The following is a 6,000-nucleotide window of genomic DNA, read 5'->3' as shown; positions in this document are numbered from 1 at the left end:
TAGGCAAATCGTCCTAATCTGCCACTTCCTCGTCCACCGTGGTCTTCTTTCTTCTCCTCCTCACTCTGCCTCCTGGGAAATGGGGATCAGTGTCTTCTGGGACCTTGTGTGTGTCCCAGGAGACATCTGCCCATTCACATAGCGCCGCGCGACTCGCGCATGAGCAGTAGGGTACCGGGAAGTGAAGCCGCAACGCTTCACTTCCTGATTCCCTCACCGAGGATGGCAGCAGGGCAGCCGAGACCCGAGCGATTTCTCGGCTTCGGCTGCCGACATCGCGGGCACCCTGGACAGGTAAGTGTCCTCAAAAGTCAGCAGCTACAGTGTTTGTAGCTGCTTACTAAAAAAAAAATGTTTTATCACCGGACCTCTGTTTTAAGCTGCAGAGATAGAGAGGGAGATTGAGGGCTGTGTCAACCAGCTTACACTAATGTGTCAACCAGCTTACACTGCACTTACACTTTACACACCTATTCAATTAAATAAACAATTGTTTAACTTAATAGATAAACTGTCCCACACACCAAATGCATATGCAGAGCCCTGAATATATGTGTGGATCTGTATGACACTAACCGGTTCAATGCTTTTTGAAGCAAAGATAAAATGCGCCTCAATATTCACCTGAGTTCCCCCTCTCTCAGACTCCCAGCTCATGGTGGAGGCCTAAATCGCATGGGGAGATCATCTGAGAGACAGCACCTCTCCCTCAGGTCTGGTCTCTACTCTCTCATCGCTGACTGAACTTTACCTCAGGACACAAAATGGAGTCTTTTACTTTCCTCTGAGGCCTTGTACTCACGACCGGATCTGTGCGCTGGAAACTGTCTGCCCGACAGTTTCCGGCGTACAAGGCTGATTTGTGTTTTGTTCCGCTGGCGTGTACACACCAGCGGACCAAATTCCCGTCGTACCGGAACGCGTGCACGTAAACTACGTACGACGTCACTATAAAGGGGAAGACCAAAGTTAATGGCGCCGCCCTCTGTTCCTCTTTTGCTAGTTACGTGTTTGCTCGTGTTAGTGAAGGTTTGGTTAGAGCTGATTCGCGCTTCTCGGTCTCCAGGCTTTGACAGCGTGTATTCACGGGTTCAGTGCGTGTGCTTGCGGTAACGTAGTTGTCATTCGGCTATAGGCAAGCAGGTTGTTTCTGCTTTAGCAGTTGCATCCTGTGCGCTCGTATCTGTTTGTCACGCGTTTGTCGCAGGTAGTGCTGGATTTGCGAGTGCTTTCTGTTTCAGTGTGTTCTTGACTGACCAGCCGGCCGGTTTGAAGCCATGATGGAGCAGCAGCGTCAATTTTCGCGAGTTGGTGCTGTTTATGGGATGGCTGCTGGATATGTTCATTTGTCCAGTACTTTGGCCAGAAACAGGGGGCGGAGGCGTTTCTGGACCAAGAATTGGTTGCGCCAGCGTGACCAGTTCTCACATATGCCTCTGCTTAGGGAACTCCAGGAGAATAATCCTAATGACTTTAGGAATTTTCTCCGCATGACGGACCCCGTATTCAACCGTCTGCTGGATCTTCTGTCCCCCTATATCACGAGGCAGGACACTGTGATGCGCCAAGCCATCACGGCCGAGCAGAGGCTTATTGCCACGTTGCGGTACCTGGCGACTGGGAGGAGCCTGCAGGACCTCAAGTTCTCGACAGGCATCTCTCCGCAGGCGCTTGGGGTCATCATACCGGACATGTGTGCTGCCATCATCAAAGTTATGCATGAGGAGTATATTAAGGTAAGTTTCCTGGCTCTAATAATGTGGCCAACTAACTTTATTTTTCTTTTCCCAGATATGCTGTGTGTTTAACTAACGTTACCTTTTCTCCCTATGCATGTTGATATCAGCTTTACATGTTTTATTCTTGGCCTACCTGCATATTTGTCCCTTACCCAATATTAACCTGTCCAGCATGCTATCCTAGGGACAAACCCACCTTGCCATTTTTTCTAACAGGACTTTTTGGTTTTTGTGTCCCCCCCCCCCCCTTCAAACTTTTATTGTCCCCATCAGAGGGCTGTGGAGTCTCTTAATGAAGTGGCCCTATATATTTCATTTCCCAAATTCTCCATGCACATTTTTCTAATGCAATTTTAATACTGTGAACTGTCACAAGGATGCTTGTAGGATGTATTTGTTACAAAGTACTAAATCTCTAATTTTGTTTGTCCCCACAGCTACCCTCCACACCACAGGAATGGCAGTCTGTGGCTTCCCAATTTGCCCAGCGGTGTGATTTTCCAAACTGCGGTGGAGCAATAGATGGGAAACACGTCCGCATTGTGCCCCCACCCCGCTCGGGGTCGTACTATTATAATTACAAGGGTTATCATAGTATTGTGTTGATGGCGGTGGTGTCGGCACAGTATGAGTTTCTATATGTGGACGTGGGGAAGAACGGCCGGATGTCTGATGGGGGAGTGTTCGCACGGACTGATTTCTATGATCGTCTCCAAGCTGGTGGTCTGGCATTGCCACCAGATGAAGATAATGTGGAAGGACTTCCGTTTGTGTTCCTAGCGGACGAGGCTTTCGGGCTTGGTCCTCACCTCATGCGGCCTTTTCCCCAGAGGACCCTCACCTCAGAGAGGAGTGTGTTTAATTTTCGGTTGGCCAGGGCTCGGAGGGTAGTCGAGAATGCCTTTGGGATACTCACCAACCGGTTCCGCCTGTTCAGGACATCGATACATCTGGCGGAATATAAATTGGACACCGTTGTATTTGCCTGCTGCATTTTGCACAACTTTTTACGCAGGCACTCCCAGACGTACCTACCCGACATCGGTTCTGAGGCAAGACTACCCTCAGATCCCCTTCCCGGGCTGGACACTGGTCGCGCTGGCTTGGCCCCCCAATCAGCTCGTGAGGTACGCGACAAATATGTTGAGTACTTCATGGGTCGGGGGGCCATTGCTATGCCAGATCATATTTCTTTCTAATTCGGCCCCCAAAGAAAGGAATATTCTAAAAAATAATAAATAATTAGACCATTGGACTTTATACAGTTGTTTGTCATTAATGCTTTTTCTCTTTTTCTGTCTTCCTGGTTCTCTAACTAACTTCTTCAATTGTAATGCATAATTGATTTCTCCACTTTTAGTAACTAACCACATTTTGCACAGTATTCACTCATCTACAAACAGGGTATTGAGTCTAGAAATAAGAAGCAACTCCATTTGTAAATGTTGAGGTCAATTTTTTTTAATTTTTGCTTGTTCATGACCCCAAAAATAATTTTATATTTTTTTCATTACTCCCTGCTTTTGTACTTAGGAGTCTTCAAAATTTTTTTAAAATTTTTTTTTTTTTCAGGTAATTCAACCAAAAATATTATGCAGATTATACATTTATTAACAAGTTCACTTTTTTTACCTCAAATATAGTTAGATTTATTGTTTACATATATATATATATATAGATTATATTTGGTGGGGTGTTTACCGCCTTAAATTTTTTTTTGCCCATATTTTTTAGGCACAAAAAACAATAATTTTTTAACATATTTTTTTTTTTTTGGTGTGTTTTTCTAAAATAAAATTTTTAGGTGAGAATTTGGAGTCAAATCTCTACTTCACTAAATTCAGTGATTAGAGAGATTTATAATTCTATATATATATTTTTAAAAATTTTTGGCGTTGTTTATTCTTTATGGTCTAAACTTTATAGTATCCCAAAATGTTCAACATGGTCAAAAAGTAACAAAATCCAATTCCAAATATATAAAAACTCACAACAGCAGTCAGTCATGGTGTGCTTTCACACTGGAACACGCCAAAATTGGAAGATACACACATTCAGTGCAAACTCGCCAAATGTCATTGGTTCAACAGACAAATGGCCACATGTGCTATCTGACATCATGGGTGATCAATGTCTGTGTTTTGTGGGAGCAAACCCTTCCTCTCAACTACTTGAGGATGGAGGAGGGGGTTGGACCCACAAAGCACAGACATTAGATATTCTGTGATGGCAGATAGCACATGTTGGCACACTGTGTGTGTATCTTCAAATTTTGGCGTATTCATTATTCAAACTGTAAAAATGTTTGTGGGGGCGGGGGATGGGCGGGGGGTGTTTCAGTCTTTGACACGGCCCATCATGTCAATAATGTTCTTAAAATTAGATTCGATCACCATCATTCTTTGCCGCATATTGTCCATTTCCGTGCTGCATTCCAAAAGGACATTTGTTACATTCTGTTCCATGAGAAACATCCTTTCACGCATATTGTGCATTTCAGTGCTGCACTCCATTACCTGCTGAATAATTATAGCAGCACTTGCACGTGAAAATATTGGCACACCATCCTCCTCCCCTAAAACAAAAATAAAAAAATGGCATTTACAATATTATTTTTCTATGAGGCCTATCTACATATGTTTTTTTGAATCAAGCTAGGGTGACACTGACCTGATGGGCTTCTCCTTTCCACCTCTTCGACATCTTCTATCACTCCTCCTTCTTCCACCACCTCCCCATCATCTTCAATCACTCCTCCTTCTTCCACCACTTCCCCATCATCTTGGACTCCTCCTTCATCCATCAATCCACCTTCTTTCAATTCGCCAAATTGTTCTTCCGCCACTTGCCCTTCATCTGCTATGACTTCTAAGTCCAAAATTACTTCTTCCTCCTCTCTTCCTTCATCCTTTCTTCCTTCCTCCTCTCCTTCCACATCCTCCTCTCCTTCCACATCCTCCTCTCCTTCCACATCCTCTTCTCCTTCCACATTCTCCTCTCCTTCCACATCCTCTTCTCCTTCCACATCCTCCTCCTCCTCCACATGTTGAGATGGCAGATTTTGGCCTTGTCTGGCCCTCTCTGCCTCCTCCAAATGCTGGCGACTTCTTTCCCCTGAAATAAAGCAAAAAAAATGTAGACTCATCAGCACACAGATATTGGAGAGCATAAATCGCACACATTGCTTAGAAGATGCTTTCATTTAGTTACTTTTATCTTTCACCAAACCTACATTTTGCAATTACTTCTATATGGCAAGCTCTGATCCTGCCCCTTTTTAGCAAAGTGACACACATGGATGTCCCCCCTAAACTGTATATCTGGGAGACCCTACCAAAACCCATTTTTGATTTGGGGAGACACAGGTGCTCTGCATTGCAGATGTGAAAACATCTGCTTTCTTACCACTGTTTTTAGAATGAATCCTGTTTGCCTTTCCCATTCTCATACTTTTTTTTTCTAGAACTAGCTTTTACACAATGTTTACAAACAAAGTTTTTGGCCAGTGAGCCATGTCCAGGTGTGTTGTTCCTGGAATAACCGAGCCTTTCTGATAAACTATGTGATGTTACGTTGTTTACTAAGAACACTGTTTGTAAATATGTAGTTATTTATGTTCTAAAAAATAAATAACAACATGTCTTTAAAATTACAAGCTGGCCAAGGAGGCAGATGGTGAAATATACATGGCAACACATTATTGCAGACAATCACCACCCCCACCCCCCCCAACCCCAATATATATTTACTTACTTTTACGCAGAATTTTAAGTATTTTCTTCATCTGATGTGGCTCCCTCAATTTTAAGTCTGACCATCGTTTCCTCAGCTGTTCCTTGGACCTGGTGATCCCAAACATCCTCTGCATTCTCCTCGCCACCTTGTCCATAATATGTGCCTTTCGGCGGTTAGGGGTCTTGTATGGCCCTAATTCCCCATCATAGTCCTTCTTTCGCATGATGTAAACTAACTCCACCATTTCCTGGAACCGCATATTAGTGGCTTTATATCTTCTTTTCCTTGATCGGGACGTCCCTGCCTCTGTCCCTTCACTTGTGGCATGAGAGCATCGTGCCCGCTCGTGTGACATCGCCATCTTTCCTTTCCCACAGAGATTATGGGCGGGGAAAAGATGAATTGTTACGCCATGGGCGGAGAAGAGGGCGGCGTTTAATACATACGCGGAGTGTAGAGAATGCAAACAACGTGTTTACGTCCGTTACGCGGAGAATCTTCGAGCGCATCCAGAACATACACAGTT

Source organism: Rana temporaria, chromosome 9 (assembly GCF_905171775.1).
Source record: "Rana temporaria chromosome 9, aRanTem1.1, whole genome shotgun sequence".
Taxonomy (NCBI): Eukaryota; Metazoa; Chordata; class Amphibia; order Anura; family Ranidae; genus Rana; species Rana temporaria.
Note: the sequence above shows the minus strand (reverse complement) of the source record.